The sequence below is a fragment of the Macaca nemestrina genome, chromosome 6, assembly GCF_043159975.1.
Source record: "Macaca nemestrina isolate mMacNem1 chromosome 6, mMacNem.hap1, whole genome shotgun sequence".
In the NCBI taxonomy this organism is placed as follows: domain Eukaryota; kingdom Metazoa; phylum Chordata; class Mammalia; order Primates; family Cercopithecidae; genus Macaca; species Macaca nemestrina.
Genome location: NC_092130.1, coordinates 44,599,149 through 44,622,360, shown reverse-complemented (window position 1 = coordinate 44,622,360; position 23,212 = coordinate 44,599,149). Strand labels below are relative to the sequence as shown.

At 40.1% G+C, this 23,212-nt stretch overlaps 1 protein-coding gene across 1 annotated transcript in view; it reads left to right on the top strand.

Moving 5' to 3' along the window:
• The window catches only part of LOC105467117 (uncharacterized), a 151,659-nt gene that overhangs the window by 121,732 nt on the left and 6,715 nt on the right, over positions 1 to 23,212 (top strand). The gene's annotated exons all lie outside the window — the stretch shown is intronic.

Below are 23,212 nucleotides of genomic sequence, written 5' to 3'. Positions count from 1 at the left end.
ATATCACACCACTTGCCATATGGTGAGTAATATCACCTTTTCCCCTTCTAGATATTACAAACCATATCACAGAGAGATGTACACCCCCCGAGATATGGGTAGTAATATCACACTCACCCCACCCTTGATATTACTAACCATATAATGGGTGGGTACACCACCTGCAATATACACCACCTGGATATTATGAATTATGCTACACCCCTTGCAATATGAGGAGTAATATCACCCTCTCTTCCCACGGATATTGTGATACATATAACAGGGATGTGTACATCACCTGCAGTGTGTTGAGTAATATCACCCTCTGCACCACCTGGATATTACGAATTATGTTACATCCTTTGCAATATGAGGAGTAATACCACCCTCTCCACCCACGGATATTATGAACCATATCACAAGGGGGTGGACACCCCCCATGATGTGGGGAGTAATATCACCCTCTCCCACCCCAGATGTTATGAACCACATCACAGGGGGATGCGTACCCCCGCGATGTGGGCAGTAATATCACCCTCTCCCCTCTCCCTGGATATTATAGATCATATCATAGCGGGGTGGACATCCCCTGCGATGTGGGGAGTATTATCACCCTCTCCCAATCCCGGATATTACAAACCATATCACAGGGGGATGGACACCTCCCACAGTGGGGAGTAATATCACTCTCTCCAACCCCGGATATAATGGACCATAGCACAGGGGGTTTGACATGCCCCCCGCGATGTGGGGAGTAATATCACCCTCTCCCACCCCCTGGATATTACAAACCACATCACAAAGGTGCGGACAACCCCCGCGACGTAGGGAGTAATATCACCCTCTTTCCCCCTGGATATTATGAACCATATCATAGTGGGGTGTACACCCCCTGCGACGTGGGGATTGTTATCACCCTCTCCCCCCACCCCCGGATATTACGAACCATATCACGGGGGTGTGTCCACCCCTCGCGATATGGGGTGTAATATTCCCCTCTCTTCCCACCCGGATATTACAAGCCATATCATAGGGGGGTGGACACCCCCGCGATGTGGAGAGTAATATCAGCCTCTCCTCTCGTTTATGTTACGAACAATGTCACAGAAGGCTGTACACACCCCGGGATACGGGGAGTGAGATCACCCTCTCCCCCTAGGATGTTACAAACCACATCACAGGGGGTTGTACAACCCCAGTGATATGGGGAGTGTTATAACCCTCTCCTCCCCTGAGTGTTATGAACCATATCACACGGGGGTGTACACACACCCGCGATATGGAGAGTGATATCACCTTCTCCCCCTCTGGATGTTACGAACCATATCACAGGGGAGTGTACACTCCCCAGCGATATGGGGAGTATTGTCATCCTCTCCCCCACTGGATGTTACAAACCATTTCACAGCGGGGTGTACACACCCCATGATATCAGGAGTAGTATCACCCTCTCCCCTTCTAAATATTACAAACCCTATCACAGGGGGGATGTAAACTCAAGGTGTTTACGATATTGGAAAAAATTAATATATTCTCCCCTCTGGATATTAGAAACAACATCACTCGGGGGAGTGGGTGTGCAGCCACTGCGATATTGGGCATAATTTCATCCTCCCTCTTCCCTTGGATATAGAAATTGTATTACAGGCGGGCGTACACCCCCTGCGATGTTGAGACTCATGTCATCCTCTCTTCCCCTGCATATTAGGAAAAATATCACAAGGGGGTGTGGACATTTTCAGTGCTATTGAAAGTAATATCATCCGCTTTTCTTCTGCATATAAAGAACAATATTACAGAAGTGGTGAACACCGCCTTTGATATTGGGAGTAATATTATCTTCTGCTCCCTAAATATTAAGAACAATACCACAAGCGGGCTGTACACCCTTTGCTATATTTGGACTAATATCAAACTCTCCTTTTCTGGATATTAGGAAGAATACCACGGGCGGGGTGTACACTCCTAGAGATATTGATAGTAATAGAATCCTCTCGCCTCTGGACATTAAAAGCAATATCACATGCGGGTTTACAGCCCCTGCGATATTGCGAGTAATATAATCCGCCTTCCACCTGGTTATTAGAAACAATATCACCGGGGGAGGATGTACAACTCCTGTAATAATGGGAGTAATATCATCCTGTCCCCCCTGGATATTAGGAACCATATTACACTTGGGATGTACACCTTCTGCGATTTTGGGAGTAATATTCTCTTCTTACCTAGATGTTAGGAACAATATCACAGAGGCTGTGTAAACTCCCTGCGATATTGGGAGTAATATCATCCTCTCCTCCTCTGGATATTAGGAAATATATCACCGGGGAATGTACACATCCACGATATTAGGAGTAACATCATCCTCTTTTCCCCTGGATATTAGGAACAAAGTCACAAGAGGGTTGTACACCCTTTGTGATATTGTGAGTAATACCATCCTCTCCACTACTGAATATTAGGAACAATGTTAAAGTGGGGATGTACACTTCCTACAATATTGGGAGTAATATCATCCTGTCTCTGCAGCGGATGTTAGGAACAAATTTACAGGAAAGATGTACACCCTTTGCGATATTGGGAGTAATAGTATTCCCCCCCCCCAGGTATTAGGAACAATATTACACAGTGGGTGACCAGCCCCGGCAATATTTGGAGTCATATTAACTTATCCCCACATGGATATTAGGAATAATATAACAGGGGGATGTACACATCCTTCAATATTGGGAATAACATGATTTTCTTTCCCCTGGATATTGGGAACAATATCACCGGGAATGTGTACACTTCCTGCAATATCGGGAGTAACATTATCTTCTCCCCACCCCCGGGTAGAAACAATATCACCGGGGGGGGCGTGAGGGAGAGGTGGGCGTTGTGTACACTTTCTGTGATATTGGCAGTAATATCATCTTCTTTCCCCTGGATATACAGAACAATATCACAGGGAGGGAATACATCTGCCCTTCAATATTGGTAGTAATATTATCCTCTCCCTCCCTGGATAATGGAAACAATATCATAGAAGGAGTTTACACGCCCTGCGATATTGGGAGTAACATCATTCTTTTTCCTTCTGGATATTAGGAAGAATATCACAGGGTGCTGTACATCCCCTGCGATATGGGGAGTAAAATCATTCTCTCCCGCCCTGTACATTATGAAAAATATCACCAGAGTGGTGTACATTCTTTGAGATATTGGGAGTGATATCATCCTCTCTTCCCCTGGATACTAAAAACAATATCACAGGCGATGTACACCCCCTGCGATATTGGAAGTTGTATCTTCCTCTCCCCCTGGATATTAGGAACAGTACCATATTGTGGGTGTACACTCTTTAGGATATTGACAGTAATATCATCGTCACCCGCATGGATATTAGAAACAATATCACAAGTGAAGTGTACAACTCCTATGATATCAGGAGTTACATCATCCTCTCTCCCACAGGAATTAGAAACAATAACATGGGGGAGAGATGTACACCTTCTGCGATATTGGGAGTAATAACATCCTCTTTCCCCATCGATATAAGGGACCATATCACAGGGAGAGTGTACACCCCCTGCAATTTAGGGAGTAATATTATCCTCTCACGTTCTGATATTAGGAAATATATCACAGCAGAGGGTGCAAAATTTGGGGGATATTGATCATAATGCCTTCATCTGTCCCCCTGGATAATAGGAACAATATCACAAGGGGGGTGTACAACCTCCATGATATTGAGAGTAATAGCATCCTCTCCCCCCCATCCCCTCATTATTAGTAAATATATCATGGGGCAATGTACACAACCTGTGATATTGGGAGTAATATCATTTTCTCCCTTTCTGGATATTAAGAACACTATCACGAGGGGGTTGTCCACTCTCTGCGATATTGGGAGTAATAGCATTCTCTCCCTCCCTGGATATTAGGAACAATATCACAGGGGTGCTGTACACCACTTGTGATATTGGGAGTAATATCATCCTCTTTCCCCCTGGATATTAGAAACAATATCACGGGGTGGTGTACACCACCTGAGTAATTAGGAGTAATGTTATCTTCTTCCCACCCTAGATATTAGGAACAATATGACAGGAGAGGTGTACAACCCCTGTGATATTTGGAATAATTTTATTATCTCCTCCCTGGATATTAGGAAAAATATCAGAGTGGTGGTACACATACTCTTTGATACAAGGAGTAATATCATCCTCTTTTCCCTTGATATTAAAAACAATATCACAGGGGGGTGTACACCCGCTGTAATATTCGGAGTAATATCATCCTCTCTTCCTCTGGATATTAAGAACAATATCATAGAGGGGTTGTACACCCCATGCGGTATTGGGAGTAATATCATCCTGTTTCCCATGGATATTAGGAACCGTATCACAGAAGGGATGTATACCTTTTGTGATATTGGGAATAATGTCACCCTCCCCCCCCTCTTGATTTTAGAAACAATATCACAGGGCTGGTGTACATCCCCTGCAATATTGAGAGTTATATCCTCCTCTCTTCCCCTGGATATTATGAAAAAATCACAGACGGGGTTTACACTTTCTGCAATATTTGAAGTAATGTCATCTTCTGCCTGCCCTGGATATTAGTAACAATATTACAAGGGGGGTGTACACTCCCTGCAATATTGAAAGTCATATCACCCTATCTCCCCCTGGATATTGAGAACAATATCACAGAAAGTGTGTACACCATCTGCAATATTGAAAGTAATATTATTCTTTTCTTTTCTAAACTTTTGGAAATATATCAAAGAGTGAATGTATACTTCCTGTGATATTGAAATAATAACAGCCTCTAACCCTTTATATATTAGAAGCAATTTCACAGCAATGGTGTACACCCCCTGAAATAGTGGAAGTACTATCATCCTCTCCCCCTCAGGATATTAGAAACAATATCACAGTGGGTGTGTACACTCCCTGCAATATTGGGAATAATATTATCCTCTCTTTCTGTGGATATTAGAAACAATATAACAAAAGGGATGCACAGCCCCTGCGATGTTGGGAGTAATACCATGCTCTCCATTTCTGGATATTAGAAACAATATCACGTGGGGGTGTACACCCACTGCGATATTGGGAGTATTATCTTCTTCATCCCTGGATATTAGGAACAATATCACAGAAATGGTATACATCCTCTGTGATTTTGGATATAATATCTTCCCCACTTCGGATATTAGGAACAAGATCACAGAATGGATGTAGACCCCTCTTGATAATGGGAGTAATATTAGTCCTTTTCTCCCCTGGATATTAGAAACAATATCACGTGGGGGTGCACACCACCCTCGTTATTGGGAGAAATATCATTCTTTTCCTCCTCTGGATATTAAAAACAATATCGCAGGAGGGGTATACGTTCCTTGAACTATAGGAAGTCATATTATCCTCTCCTTTCCTAGATATTAGGAACAATATCACAGCGGTGGTGCACACCCGTGCGATATTAGGAGTAAAATCGTCCTTCCCCCCCCCCCCCCGGATATTAGGAACATTATCACAAGTGGGTGGTTACACGCCCCACGATACTAAGAGTAATATCACCATCTCCACAACTGGATATTACAAACCATATCACAGAAAAGTGTACATCCCCCTGGGATATGGGGAGTAGTATCACCCTACCCCCCTCTGGATATTACGAACCATAACACACTTCTTGCAATATGGGGAGTAACATTACCCTCTCCCCCCGTGGATACTATGAACCATATCAAACCCCCAATGATATGGGGAGTAATATCATCCTCTCACCCCCAGGATATTGCAAATGATATCACACGGGTGTGTACACTCCCCGCGATATGGAGAGTGATATCACTCTCTCCACCCCTGGATATTGGGAACCATATCACAGGGGGCTGTACACCTCCCGCCATATAAGGCGTGATATCACACTCTCCCCCTCCCCGGATATTACAAACCATATCACATGGGGGTGTACACACCCCGTGATATGGGGAGTGATATCACCATCTCCCCCACTGAATATTGCGAACCACATCACCGGGGCGGTGGGGGGGGGGGCGGGTGTGTACACTCCCTGCGATATGGAGAGTAATGTTACCTTCTCTTCCATGGATATTGCGAACCATGCCACAGGGGGCTGAACACACCCCACGATACAAAAAGTAATATCACCCTCTCCCACCATAGATATTGCAAAACATATCATGGGGGACTGTACACCCCCCATGAAAGGTGGTGTAATATCATCCTCTCCAACACTGGATATTAGGAACAATATCACAAGTGGGCAGTTACACCCTCCCGCGATATTGGGAGTAATAGCACCCTCTCCACCCCTGAATATTATGAACCATATCACAGTGGGTGTACATCCTCCGCGATATGGGGAGTAATATCACTCACTGCCCCCTGGATATTATGAACCATATCATCAGGGATGTACAACCCCAGCGACATGGGGAGTAATATCACCCTCTCCCCCCTGGATATTATGAACCATATAACAGGGGAGTGTACACCACCCGCGATATGGAGAGTTAATAACACCCTCTCCCCACTCTGTATGTTACGAACCATATCACATGAAAGTGTAAACCTCTCTCGTTATGGGGAGTAATATCACCCTCTACCCCCCTGAATATTACGAACCATATCACAGGGAAGTGTACAACTCCTGCGATGTTGGCAGTAGTATCATTCTCTTTTTGCCTGGATGTTAGGAACAGTATCACAGCGGGGAAGGCACGGGGTGTACATGCACGGCAATATTGGAAGTAATGTCAATCTCTTTTCCTCTAAATATTAGGAAAAAATATGACAGGAGGGGTGCACACCCCATGAGACATTGGGAGTAATACCATCCCCTCTCTCCCTGGATATTAGGCACAGTATCACAGGAAGAGTGTACACCTCCTGCGTTATTGGGATTAATATTATTTTCTCCCCCAATAAATATTAGGAATAATATCATGGGGGTAGGGAGTTGTCAACCCTCTGCGATATTGGGAGTAATATCATCCTCTCCCCACTGGATATTAAGAACAATATCATAAGGGGGGGTGTACACCTTCTGTGATATTGGGAGTATCCTCTCCCACCCAGGGTGTTAGGAACAATATCACAGGAGTGATGTACAGTCCCTGTGATGCTAAGAGTAACATCCTCTCCTCTCCTGGAGATTACGAACAATATCAGTGTGGGGTTGGGTGTACAATCCCTGGGAAATTGAGTGTAATAGCATCCTCTCCCCACCTGGATATTAGGAACCATATCACAGTATGGTGTATGCCCCATGTGAATTTGGTAGTAATACCACTTTCTTTTTCATAGGATATGAGAAACAATATCAAAAGGGTTGTGTACACCCCTTGATATATTGGGAGTGATATTATATTTCTCCCCCAAATATTAGGAACACTATTACGTGGGGAGTGTCTATCCAGTGCAATATTGGGAGTATTTTTATCTCTTCACCTGGATATTTGGAACAATATCACAGGAGGAGTATATATGCTTTGTGATATTTTGAGTAATGTCATCCTCTTCCCCCCGGCTATTAGATACAATATCACAGGGGTTGTACACCCCCTGAGATCTTGGGAGTAATCTTATTCTCTCTCCGCCTAAATATAGGGAACAATATCACACGGGGAGTGTATGCCTTCTGCAATATTGACAGTAATATCATCTTCTTTTCCCCTGGATATTAGAAACAATATCACAAGGAAGGTGTACACCCACTGTGATGCTGAAAGTAGTATTATTCTCCTCCCTCAAAGATATTAGGAACAGTATCACAGAAAGGTGTACACCAACTGCAATATTGGGAGTGATGTCATCCTCTCCTCTCTTGGATATTAGGAACAATATCATAAAGGGGTGTACAATCCCTGCAATATTGGGAGTAATATTATCCTCTCACCCCATGGATATTTGGAACAATGTCACAAGGGGGGTGTATATCCCCTGCGATATAGGGAGTAACATCATCCACTCCCCTCCTAAATATTAGAAACAGTATCACAGAAGGGGTGAACACCACCTGCGATAATGACAGTCATGTCATCCTCTCCTTCATGGATATTAGGAACAATCTCACTGGGGAATGTGCATCCCCTGGGATATCTTGAGCAATATCATTCTCTCTCTCCCTAGATATTTGGAACAATATTACAAGGGAGGTGTACAAATCCTGTGATATTAGGAGTAATATCATTTTCCCCTGAATATTAGGAAAAATATCAAAGTAATAGTATACACCCTCTGTGATACTGGGTGTAATATCACACACTGTATTACCTCTCCAGAATATTACGAATAATATCCCAGGTTGTACACACATGTTGTGCACTCACTGTGATATTAGGAGAGTAATATCTCCACATAATATTACGAATAATATGCCAGAGTGTACACACATGGTGTAAACCCACTGTGATATTAGGAGACTAATACCTCCCAAGGATATTCTGAATAATATTCTAGGGTGTACAAACATGGTGAACACCTATTGTGATATTAAGAGAGTAATAGCTCCCCAGGATATTACAAATAATAATCCCAGGATGTACAAACAAGATGAAAATGCACTGTGACATTAGGAGAGTAATATCTCCCCAAAATGTTACGAATAATATCCAAAAGTATACACACATGGTGTAAACCCAATGTGATATTAGGAGAGAAATGTCTCCCAAAGATATCACAAATAATATGCCAGGGTGTACAAACTTGGTGAACACTTACTGTGATATTAGGAGAGTAATATATCCCAGGATGCTACAAATAATATCCCAGAATGTACAAATAAGGGGTAAACAAACTGTAACATTAGGAGAGTAATATCTCCCCAAAATACTGTGAATAATATCCCAGGGTGTACACACATGGCGTACACCCTCTGTGACATTAGGAGGGTATCATCTCTCAAAGGTATTAAGAATAATATCCCAGGTTGCACACAAATATTGTACATCTACTGTGGTATTAGGAAAGTAATGTCTCCAAAGGATGTTACAAATAATATCCAGGGTGTACACTCAATGTAACATTAGGAGAATAATATCTCCCCTGGATATTACGAACGATATCCCAGAGTGTACACACAAGGTGTACATTTACTGTGATATTAGAAGACTAATATCTTCCATGGGTAATACGAATAATATCCCAGGGTGTACCCACCTGGTGTACACCCACTGTGATATTAGGAGTAATATCTTCCCAAGATATTATGCATAATATCCCAGGGTGTAAATACATGGTATATATCCACTGTGACATAATGAATAATATCTTTCCAGGATGTTATGAACAATATCCCAGGGTGTGCACCCACTGTGATATTAGAAGTAATATCTCCCCTGGATATTATGAATAATATATTCGGGTGTACACCGACTGTAATATTAGGAATAATATCTTCCCAGTATACTATGAATAATATCCCAGAGTGTACACACAGTGGGTATAAACCCACTGTGATATTAGGAGGTAATATCTCGCAAGGATATTATGAATAGTATTCCAGGGAGTACAAATATAGTGAACACTTACTGTGATATTAGCAGAGGAATACCTCTTGGGGATATTACGAATAATATCCAAATATGTACAAACAAGGTGTAAATGCACAGTGACATTAGGAGAGTAATATCTCCAAAAATATTACAAATAATAACCCAGAGAGTGTATACAGATAATGGTTACATTACATGTAACCAGAGGGTTACATTAAGATTAACAACCCCCTAGGATATTACAAATATAACCGGGGTTGTACCCACATGGTGTACAAGCACTGTGACATTAGGAGCAGCATCCCCTTAGGATGATAGAAATGATATCACCCTCTGTGGTGTACACACATGGTGTACAACCACTGTTTTATAGGAGTAACATCCACCAAAATAATAGAGATAATATCCCCCTAGCATTTTATGAATAATATCACAGGGGTTGTACACACATGCTATACAATCCGTGTGATATTAAAGTTAAAGTCACTAAAGTTTATTACAAATAACATAGCACAGCGGTGTACACAGATAGTGTACAACCCAAGTTACATTAGGAGTAACATCCTCCTAGGATGTTATGAATAATATTACAGGGTGTGTACATACTTGGTGTACACCCACTGTAACATTAGGAGTAATATCCCCTTAGGATATTACGAATATTAAAAAAGGAGGTGTACACCCACTGTGATATTAGGAGTTATATCTTCCTAAAATAATTCAAATAATATCGCAGGGTGAACACCATGTGTACATGCATTGTGATATTTGCAGTAATATTTTCTTAGGACATTATATATAATATCACAGAATGTGTATACCCTGTGACATTAAAAGTAACAAACTTCTAGAAAATTGTGAATAATATCACATGGTGTATACCCCCTGTGACATGATAAGTAGTATCGCCCTAGGATATTACAAATAATATCACAGGAAAGACAACCCCTGTGACATTAGAAGTAACATCACCCTAGGATATTACCAATAATATCACAGTGTGTACCCCCATTGTGAATTTAGTAGTAACAACCCCCTACAATATTACCAGTAATATCACAGGGTGTACATCCTCTGCAACATTAGGAGTAACAACCACCTAGGATATTAAGAATAATATCACAGTATGTACACCAGCTGTGACATTAGGAGTAACATACCCCTAGGATATTACGAATAATATCACAAGGTGTACAACTCCTGTGACATTAGGAGTGACATACCTCTAGGATATTATGAATAATATCACAGGATGTACACTCCCTGTAACATTAGGACTAACATCTCCCTACGATATAATGCACAGTATCACAGGGTGTACGCTCCCTGTGAAATTAAAAGTAACATCCCCCAAAGAAATTACTATAAATATCACAGGATGTACACCCACTGTGGCATTCGGAGTAACATCACCCTAGAATATAACAAATAATATCACAGGTTAAACATCACTTGTGACATTAGAAGTAATATTCGCCTAAGATGTTATGAATAATATCACAGAGTGTACAAAAACTGTGACATAAGACATTGTATCACCTAGGATATTGCTAATATCACAGGTTGTACACCCACTGTGATACAGGGTGTACCCTCAGTGTGACGTTAGAAGTCAAGTCCCCGTAGGATATTACGAGTAATATCACAGGTTGTACACACAGGCTGTACAAGCACTGTGATATTAGAAGTAAAATCCCCCTAAAAATATTACAAAGAATATCACAGGGTGAACACATATGTTGTACACACACTGTGACATTAGAAGTAACACCTCACCCTGTAATTATACAAATAATATCAAAGGGTATCCACACATAATGTACCCTTACTGTGAAATTAGGAATAACATCCCCCAAACACCAACTGTGACGTTAGGAGTAACATCCCCCTAGGATATTATGAATAATATCACACAGTGTATACACATAGTCTACACCCACTGTGACATTAAGAGTAACATCACCAAGAATTTTACAAATAATATCACAGGGTGTACATACATGGTGTACACCCACTGTGAAATTAGAGTAGCATTTTCCTAGAATATTACGAATAATATCACAGGGTGTACACACATGGTGTACACCACTGTGACATTAAGAGTAGCATTTTCCTAGAATATTACAAATAATATCACACAGTGTATACACATGGTATACACCTACTGTGACATTAGGAGTAGCACCACTAGAGGATATTACAAATAATAACACATGATGTACACCCACTGTGACATTAAATGTAACATCTCACCAGGATATTACAAATAACATCACAGGGGGTATGCACACATGGTGTACACCCACTGTGACATTAGGAGAAATAGTCCCCTAGGAAATTACAATTAGTATCACTGGGAGTACCCACACATTGTGTGCACTCACTGTGACATTAGAAGTAACATCCCCCTATAGTATTATAAATAATAAAACAGGATGTACACAAATCATGTACACCCACTGTGACATTAAAAGTAACAACTTCTAGGATATTACAGGTAATTTCACAGAGTGTACACCCACATAATATTTCCCTGGGACATTATGAATAATATAACAGAGTATACACACATAGCATAACCCACTGTGACATTAGAAGTATTATTTTTCTATGGTAGTACATAAAACCCCACAGGGTGTACACACATGGTGTAAACACACTGTGAAATTAGGAAAAACATCCCCCTAGATAATTACAAATAATATCATATTGAGAATTAAAATAACTATTAGGAAAAATAATAAATAATTATAATAATTAATAGATATCATTCATCATATCCAAGAAAGATGTTACTCCTAATATCACACGTGGTGTACTCCCAGTTATATTATTACTAATATCCTACCAAGATGTTACACTTGATTTCACAGATAGTGTACATCCAGTGATATTGTTCATAATATTATACTGAAATATTACTCCTAATGTCACAGTGAGAAGATAATTACTAGATATAGTAATTATCATGTATATTTTCTTAATATCATAGCATGTTATCACTAGATATTATAAATATCATCATATCTTATTAATATCTTAGTGTGTTAACACTGGATATTTAAAATATTATGGACATTTCATTAATATCCTAGTGTGTTAACACTAGATATTATAAATATCATAGATACCTTATTAATGTCATAGTGTGTTAACACTCTGTGATACATTACGTATGATTATTATGGATTTATTATTAGTATCACATATGTTAACACAAAATATTATTAATATAATGGATATTTTATTAATAGTATAGTGTGTTAACACTGAATATTTTATTAATATCATAGTGTGTTAACACTAGATATTATAAATATGGAAATTTTATTAATATCATAGTGTGTTAACACTAGATATTATAAATATGGAAATTTTATTAATATCATAGTGTGTTAACACTGTGTGTAAACACTAGATATTATAAATATCATAGATATTTTATTAATATCATTGTGTGTTTATAATACTTATAAATATCATAGGCATTTTATGAATATCATAGTGTGTTAACACTATGTGTTAACTTTAGATATAAATATCATAGATATTTTATTAGTATCATAATGTGTTAACCCTGCGTGTTAACACCATATATTATAAATATCTCAGTTATTTTGTTAATATTGTAATGTGTTTACACTGTATGTTAACACAAGGTGATGTATCATACATATTTTCTTAATATCATAGTATGTTATCACTACATATGATAAATATAAAGATATTTTCTTAATATCATAGTGTGTTAACACTAGATATTATAAATATCATAGATATTTTATTACTATCACAGGGTGTTAAAACTAGATATTTTAAATGTCTTAGATATTTTATTAATACCACACTGTGTTAACACTAGATATTATAAATATCATATATATTTTATTAACATCATAGTGTGGTAACACTGTGTGTTAATACTTGATATTATAAATATTTTAGATATTTTATTAACAGTGTATTATATATGATATTATCTATATATATGCTATATATCTGTGAATTATCTCTGGAAAAATCTGGTAATATTAATTATATCTGTGGAGCCTAAAAGAAGCCGAGGATGATAAGAAACCCTAAATTTCACTTTACGCTTGTTGATATTACACAAAAAACTTCTTTTCCCTCACCTCCCCCCTCACTTCCCTCCAAAAAATACTTTACCATAACCATTTAGTGCTTAAAAACATACCCAATCTTTTTCGTCCATCTCTTGGCTGCCTTCCGTGTGTAGGCCGTCCTGTACATGACATCCCAGCTTAGAACATCCTGAGAGGTGAGTGTTGTGGACATCGAGAGGACCAGAGCCCGCTTGCTTTTCTGATCCCACCCTATAAGATGTCGGTGTCAAGTCTTCCTTAAGGGTTTGCTGTGGGAATGAAATAAATTAATATATGTAAAGCACAAGAACATGGAAGGTGCTTACTAAATATTATTTATCTTTACTTTCGCTGCCTTGGTCCTCTCATACCCACTCCTGATTTTAGGTGATTGGGTGGAAAGGGCCATTGAACATCACACTCTACTAACAAAGACCATTGGAGAGTTAGATTCATCTCTTTCCCATTTCAACAACAGGAAGAATCCCCACAAATCAGGCATTCACCTTGTTCTATACCTTGGCATTTTGTTGCTACTCCCCTCAGCCAAAGAGGGAGGAAAGTTTCTTGGTGGAATTAAAACGTTACAGGCTGGGTCGGGGGGGCTCATGCTTATCATCCCAGCACTTTGGGAGGCTAAGACAGGAAGCTTGCTTGAGGCTAGGAGTTCAAGACCAGGCTGGGCAACATAGCGAGACCCATCTCTACAGAAAAAAAAAAAATAGCCAGGCATGATGACATCCATCTGTAGTCCCAGCTACTTGGGAGGCTGAGGCAGGAGGATCACTTGAGCTCCAGGGTTTCAGGCTGCAGTAAGCTATGATCACGCCACTACACTCCAGCCTCGGCAATAGAGCAAGACTGTCTCTTTGAAAACCAAAAATTGTTATAGAATATAGAGTTGAATAACTTTTCTGGAACGAGAAAGCTCTCATTTTAGATATCCATTCATTCACTCATTCAATAGTGTGCTGGATACCAGGAATTTAATGGTGAGCAAAATAGACATGATCTCTACCTTCTGAGGCTCAAGATCCCTCCCTCTATTTTTAAAAATCAGTTTTATTTAAGTATAATTGATGTACAGTAAAATTTATTCTTTTTAATGGAAACTTCTATGGGTTTTGGCAAATGTGTAACCAACACAATTAAGATCTAGAACATACTGTCTCACCCCTCCCAATTTCCTTGTGCTCCTTTGAAGTCAACAACTCTCCCCCAACCTCTGGCCCCTGGCAACCACTGATCTGTCCTCTGTCCATGTGGATTTGTCTTTTCCAGAATGTCATATAAATGGACTAATACACAATATCATCTTTTGAGCCTAGCTGCTTCCACATAGTTTAACATTTGAGATTCATTTGTGCTGTTTTGAGTAGTACTGCTGAATGGTATTCCATAGTACCAATGGGCCTTTTTTCTTGGAGAAAGAGTCTTTTTCTGTTGCCCAGGGTGGAGTTGCAGTGGTGCGATCACAGCTCACTGTAGCCTCCACCTCCTGGACTCAAGCGATCCTCCTGCCTCAGCCTCCTATGTACCTGGGACCACAGGCTCAAGCCACTGTGCCCAGCTCGTTTTAAAATTTTTTGTAGAGATGCAGGCTCAATACATTGCCCAGGCTAGTCTCAAACTCCTATACTCGAGTGATCCTCTAGTTGCAGCCTCCCAAAGTGCTGAGATTACAGGCATGAGCCACCATGCTTTGCCTCAGATGGACCATTTTAATGCTATGTTGGGGACAAAGAAAAAAAGAAAACAACTCACTTTGACCAAATTGGCCCCGAGCTGATTGAATTCACTGGCTCAATTACATTAATTTTCCTCCCATGGGGCCCAGTTAGGTCTGGGAACATAATTTAGTTGTATTGGAAGATAAAAATATCACGTCTTGCAACCTAATCTGTGGATTGTGAAACTCACATTCACTTGCCAATTACTGTTTTTGTCTTTTTGTTTTGGACAATATGGCCCTAGCTGGCCTGTAAGTGAGCAAAGGCCCCACTAAAAGCCCCTCTCCCCAGGCTTTATGCCACCAGTTGAGGCTGCAGCTGCCTGATATCTCCCTCTGGAATTTTCCTCATGTCAGAAAAATAAATTCCTGTTTGGCTAAGCCACTGTTGTCGAGTATGTGCTACATGCAGCCAAAAGCAATCCTAACTGAGCAGGGAGGTGACTGGCTCCTCTCTTTCTGCTCTGCCACCCACAGCATGTGGTTTTTGTCCTACTCTTCCCAAGGGGGTTTCGTATTTTATATTGCAAGTCCCCGTGTACCAGGGGCCTCTTGATATTCTCATTCGAGGCAGGAAGGCAAGGGTAGAACAAAGAGCAGACACATCAATGAACGCCTTCACTTTTTATTAGGGAACGTCTTTTCCAGAAGGCCTGTCGTGTGTTTCCATTTTTAGCCCATTTGCCTGCACTCGCGTGGGCTCTCTGGCTGCAAGGGGGTCTAGATAAGCGAATGTTTCTCACTGCATCCAGGAGAAAATCATGGGAGGGGTTGAGTGGACACTGGGTAAGGAACCAGCAGCACCTACGGGAACTGACCTTGGCCACACAGGACGATGATCAGCTGCTCCCTGGAGTGTGTGGGGGAACTCGGGACTTTTTGCCTGAAGCCTCCTGCAGCTACAGGGGCTTCTGTAGGAGGGATCCTGCCTCTAGATCCCCCTGGGAGACATGGCATAGGTTTCTGCCACTCTGGGATTTCCAAACCCATGAATTGCAAGGAGCGGAAGGAAGGGTCCTCTGTTTCCCTATCCCCACCCCTAGATTCTCCCTGGGAAGGAGGATGGGCAGGGCTGCTTCTCAGAGCAGGAAATCCTGTCATTTGTGACAGGGATGAGCCTACAAGACATTTCATAAAGTAAAATAAATCAGGCCCAGAAAGACAAATATCTCTTGATCTCACATATATGTGGAATCTAAAACAATCAAATTCATAAAAGCACAGAGTAGGATGGTGGTTACCAGAGGCTGGGGGTGGGGGATTGGGGAGATGTTGGTCGAAGGGCACAAAATTTCAGTTCGTCAGGAGGAATAAGTTCCAGAGATCTGTTGTACAATATGGTGACCATAGTTAATAACAACGTATTGTGTTCTTGAAAATCACTGAGATTTTAAGTGTTCTTACCACAAAAAATAAGTGAGGTAACACATATGTTAATTAGTTTAATGTTTTAAAATATACACGTAACTTCAAAAGATCATGTTTTACGTAATACAGCATATACCATTCTTGTCAATTAAAAATGAATAAGTAATTGGAAAAATAAGTGCAAGAAAAATGCAATAAAAGAAAGACACTGTCCTGTCCCAATTCTTCGTTTGTTAAATTTTGCCTGCTTAAATATGAGTATTTAGGCTAGGTGCAGTGGCTCATGCCTATAAACTCAGCACTTTGGGAGGCCGAGGTGGGCAGATCACCCGAGGTCTGGAGTTTGAGACCAGCCTGGCCAACATGGTGAAACTTTGTCTCTACTGAAAATACAAAAACTGGCTGGGTGTGGTGGCATGGGCCTGTAATCCCAGCTACTCAGGAAGCTGAGGCAGGAGAATCGCATGAATCTGGTAGGTGGAGGTTGCAGTGAGCCAAGCCCGCATCACTGCCCTCCAGCCTGGGCAGCAGAGTGAGACTCTGTCTCAAAAAAGTAAACAGATAAATATGAATATTTAAGGGATGTTATTTACTGAATTGATTTTTATTTATTTTATTTTATTTTTTAAGCTTTTGTGGGTACATAGTAGGTGTATATATTTATGGGGTACATGAGATATTTTGATGCAGGCAGGCGATTTGTAACAATCACATCAGGGTAACTGGGGTATCCATCCCCTCCAGCATTTATCATTTCTTTGTGTTACAAACATTCCCATTTATACTCTTTTAGTTATTTTTAAATGTGCAATGAATTATTGTTGGCTGTAGTCACCCTGCTGTGCTTAAGGATTTTTTAAGCGAATTAATTTATAGACAAACTGTCGATAACGATAGTACCAGTCATAGGTGGGACTGTGAGAAATTAGGACGGGGCACACAAATTATTGAACTTCAACTCTGTTTTTGTCCTTTCAGCTATCATCCCTCCTGTTATATTTGCATCTTCTCTGCACACCTTCACCCCAATGTCTTCCTAGGACTCTCCAATGTGTCTGGCCCTGACCAGGTGGTCTTAAACCCCGGCCCTGGTGTGGCGAGAGGTACATGTAAGGGTATGCTTAAAGTATTTCCTCGGCACAGTTCCTGGTGCAGATTCCCAGCTCCATCATTCTACAGCCCTGGACAAGTCATCGTTTGTCTCAGCTGGATCATCCAGGCTGGTCCCTGGGCATGAAGGCCTAGTGAGGATTCAGTGAGGCCATGGGAGGCCACTGCCTTGTGAACTGGCAGGGCCTCCCTGTGATGGGCCCACAGAGTATGGTGGGTTCTGCTAGACCAGACGCTGGAGCTGTGGGCCTTTTGTTACCTCCCAGTTTGATTAAGTTCATCTGACACAGTGAACTATGTGCATTTCCTCCTGGGCCCTGTGCTGGCTGGGATAACTGAGGGCCTGCTATGGAAATCCTGGAACCCTGATTTTCGCAGCAGCTGTGAGGTGGATGTACTCTAAAGTAGCGGTCCCCAACCTTTTTGGTACCAGGAACCAGTTTGGTAGAAGACAAGTTTTCCACAGAGAGGGGGAAGGCATGGTTATGGGATGAAACAGTTCCACTTCAGATCATCAGGCATTAGTTAGAGTCTCATAAGGAGCATGAAAACCTAGATTGCACGCACAGTTCACAACAGGGGTTGCACTCCTATGAGAATCTAATGCCCCCACCGACCTGACGAGGGGTGGAGCTTAGGTGGTAATGTTCTCTCGCTGGCTGCTCACCTCTTGCTGTGTGGCCTGGTTCCTAACAGGCCATGAACCAGTACCAGTCCATGGCCTGGGGGTTGGGGACCCCTGCTATAAAGGCACCAAAAGCTGCTTGCAGGTAAGGAAGAGCATCAACCCCACAGAAAGGCCTGAGGGGCTGCCTTTGAACTTTCTCTGTGTGTGGGAAAGGACAAAGGCTAGCATATATTGTGGAATGAAAAAAGCAAGTTGCAGTGCAAGTTTCCCTTAAGTAAAATGAGTTCTATTCATCCATGTCTACAGATGTACGTGGACACAGGGGCAGGCCTGGAGCCACATTCACCAAACCAGAAAGGATACGCATAATCAGTGCACCTTCCCAGAGTGCAGATATCCTCTGTCACCTGCATGTTCTCGCCATATCTGATTATGACCTGTAATACAGATATTTAAACAGACTGATCTTTTTATTTAAAAAAATCTACTCACTCTTGTCCCAAACAAAAGCATCTGAAAAATCATGGCTTAGATGTTGTATTAGTCTATTTTCACACTGCTGTAAAGATACTACCTGAGACTGGGCAATTTATAAACAAGAGGTTTAATTGACTCACAGTTCCACATGGCTGGGGAGGCCTCAGGAAACTTACAATCATGGAGGAAGGTGAAGGGAAGTAGGCACCTTCTTCACGTGGTGGCAGGAGAGAGAGAGAGCGTGCAGGGAAAGCTGCTATTTTTAAAACCATCAGATCTCGTCAGAACTTCCTCACTATCACAAGAAAAGAATGGGGGAAACCACCCCCATCATCCAATTACCTCCCACCAGGTTCCTCCCTCAACATGTGGGGATTACAATTCGAGATTATATTTGGGTGGGGACACAGAACCAAACCATATCAGATGTAGTAACTGTATTTTTTCTAACACATATTACATTAATTTTCTACTAAAATAAAAACAGTTTGCCTGTGTGTCATCTAAAATCATTTTTCATATAGTGCTTTTGGACAACTGGCGAAGTGATTAAACACTTCACTTCGGAGTCTGACTACCAAAATTTGAATTCCAGCCCTTCCATTTGCTACTGTCTATTACTCAATAAATTTGTACCCTCTTCAAGCCTCATTTTCTTATCTTTACATAGGGATGATCATTGGTACCTATCTGATAAGATTATTAATAAGAAATAAAATAATCAATGAAGAATGACTAGTGTAGTTTCTGGCACAGAGGAACCACTCCAATAAATAAGACAGTTAAACGCTGGTTATTAGGGACTTCTGCCTGTAGTCACGGTGAGGTAACTGGTACTAGACTTGCCCTCCCACTATAAGCAACAAGAAAACTGAATAAAATAAGAAACCACTATTTAAAGATGATGGAAAACAGAAAACACAGGACAATGATCCAAGGAGAAAGAGAGCCAATGAGGGAAGCCCTAAAATTACCTCAGCTTTCAACCTGAAGACATTCTTTAGAATGTAACAGTGTATTTGTCAATTTCACTGTACACAATTGATCTCAATAAAACCGACTAAAAAAGAGAGACATAAAAATCCCAAAATATTTAGAGATAAATTTAACGTAAATTTATATGAACGTGCAAAAGACCTAGAATGTATTTTTGTTTATATTGTAAAAATATAAAAATGTATTTTAGAAAGAGCAAAGTTGGCAGACTATCCTAGCTATCAAGGAATGTAGTAAATTTATAGCAGTAGTGCTCAACAGGGCCAATCTCCCTCCCCTCAGGGAACATTTGGCAAAGTTGGGAGACATTCTTTATTGTCACTACTCTGGAGGGAGGAGAGCAGTATGATATTGGTATCTAGTGGGCAGAGGCCAGAGATGCTACTAAACAACCAACAGTGCATGGGACAATGCCCTGAAACAAAAAATTATCTGGCTCAAAGTATCAATAGTGCCAAGGCTGAGAAACTGTGATCCACAATAAGGCAGTGAGTAGAGATCAATGGAACAGAACAGATAATCCGGGTATGAATCCACATATATATACTGATTTTTGACAAATATGCCAATGTGTATCAATGAGAGAAAGAAAAGTCTTTTCAGCCAGTGATGCACAATAGCTATCCAAATGGAAAATATAGATAACTCTTGCTCCCCAACTCAAATAGCATCAATGAACTCAAATGGAATTACAGGCCTAAATATAAAAGCTGAGGCTATAGAACTTGAAAAATAAGGTGAGAAGAAATGTTCACAATCTTATGGTAGGCAAAGATTTCTTAGGATACAAAAAGCACAAATGAAAAAATTAATAAACAGATTCCATCACAATTTAAAATTTCTGTTTCCTAGAAAGACCGTGTTAATAAAATAAAAAGTCAAGGCACAACCTGGGAGAAAACATTCACAATACCTATTTCTGACAAAGAACTTGTATCCAGCATACACAAAAAGCTCTTACAATTCAACAGTAAGACAAACAATCTTATAAGAAGTGGGCAAAATGAAGATCATAGCGTGATAGGATAAGTTCACTATAGCCCATTCTTCCCACTTACTATACCAAAAAGTCTACACAAAATGCAAAACTAGCTACCCGAGAACTCTAAAAAGTAAACAAGAACATTGTGGGGAGAGGCAAAATTACTTGGACTTGAGACAGTGATTCATGCAGGGGAGAGTTTCCCAGGTTTGTTCTCTCTCTCTCTTTTTTTCTCTCTCTCTCTCTGTCTCTGTCTCTCTCTCTCTTTCTCTGTTTCTGTTTCTCTCTCTCTGTTTCTATTTCTTTCTCTCTCAGCTTTGCCCAGAAAGCACACTCTAATTACACTACAGCAATGCAGTGGTGGCAAAAGGATGGCTACTCTAGAAGAAATGCAGTATTTCTGGTCAAATGAACCAGGATAGAGACCACAGAAGGAAACAAAGCATGAGGACATCCAGGAAGGAAGGTAGCCAGAAAAGCAGTCCTCTAATTCTGTGAATAAATGCCTACAAGTTTCAGCCTAACTCCTGAATTATGCATGAGTGGGATAGACCTAAACCAGAATAGAAAAGCTTTCAGAAAGAACCAAACTAAGATTTAAACCATGCACACACATCTTTTTATCCTAATTGCTAAATAATGCATGCAAAAAACAGACCCAAATGAATACGGCAAAGGCTTAGAGAACTGAGATTTGCACCACTGTATACTAAAGGCAAGACAGAACTTGCAGCTCAAACCTAACTAAATTGATTTCCGGATAAAGCTAAAACATCAGCTCTCTACGGAGGATTATGTACCTGACCCAAAGTCTACATAAAATGATATTCAAAATGTCTAGGACAATCTAAAATTACCCAACATACAAATAACCAGAAAAATGTGAACAATTCTCAAGGAAAAGAAATTAATGTCAATCCCAAGGTGGGCCATGTGTTGGAATTATCATCAAAGACTTCAAAATGCTATTATGAGTATGTTCTGTGAGGTTAAGAGAAACACATTTGGCACAAATAAAAAGAAGTTCTCAATAGAGAAATAGCAACTGTAAAAAAATAACCAGATGAAAATGTTAGAACTGAAAAATACAAAATCTGAAAAAAAAAATTTCACTGGATGGTTTCAATAGCAGAATGGTGATGTCAATTGGAAAGAGTCTGTGAGCTTAAAGATAGATACATGTGATTTACACAAATCTGAAGAACACAGAGAAAAGGTTAAGACATAAATGAGCAGAGTCTCAGGGATCCATGGAAAAACGTAAAAAAATTTAACATACATGACATTAGAGTCCCAGAAGGGGAGGAGAAATAGGCTGGAAAAAACATACTTGACAAAATAAAGACCTAAATCTTCCTAAATGTGGTGAAAAATGTAAATCAATGTACTTAAGAGGCTCTGTAAACCCCAGAAAGGATAAGGTCAATGAAAACCATGCCTAGACACATTATAAAGGGCTAAAAACCTTATCTATTACCACTTACAAAGGATAAACAAAAACATCTTCAAAACAGCTAGAGAAGAATGGCACACTACATACAGTAGAATAACAACAGGGATATATCCATGCAGTGGAATAGTGCTCAACAAAACAGGAACAAACTATTGATTCATGCAACAGCATAGATTAATCTCAATAGCATTATGCTAAGAGAAATCATACAAAAGCTACACTTTAGATTCCATTTGTATAAAATTCTAGAAAATGTAAAATAAGAGAGCAGATCAATGGTTGTCTGTGGATGGGAATGGAGGGAAGATGGATTATAAAAGCAAATGAGAAAAATTTGGGGGTTGATATAAATATTTGTTATCCTGACCATGGTGATAGTTTCTGAGGTGTGTACATATGTAAAAATTGATCAAATTGTACACTTTAAATCTATGTAGCTTATTGTACTTTAATTATAACAATAAAGTTATTAAAATGAGAAAAGATGTAAACCCTTACATGAAAATATACAAATGGCAGTATGCACATAAAAGAAATGCTCAACATCATTAGTCATCAAGAAAATGCAAATTAAAACCAGAATGGTATCTATACACCCACGAGAATGGCAAAAGTTAAAAAGTGGTGGTAAGAATGTGAAGAAACTGGGACATTTCCCAACATTACTGTTGGGAATGTAAAATGAATGTATCATTTGATATTCCATAAAATGGAAACAGTTTGGCAGTTTCTTATTTAGTTAAACATACACTTAAGATGTGATCGAACTACTCAAATCCTAGCTATTTACCTAAGAAGAATGAAAACTATACCCACTCAAAGACTTGTATGTAACTATTTCTAGCAGCACTATTCACAATGGAAACAACT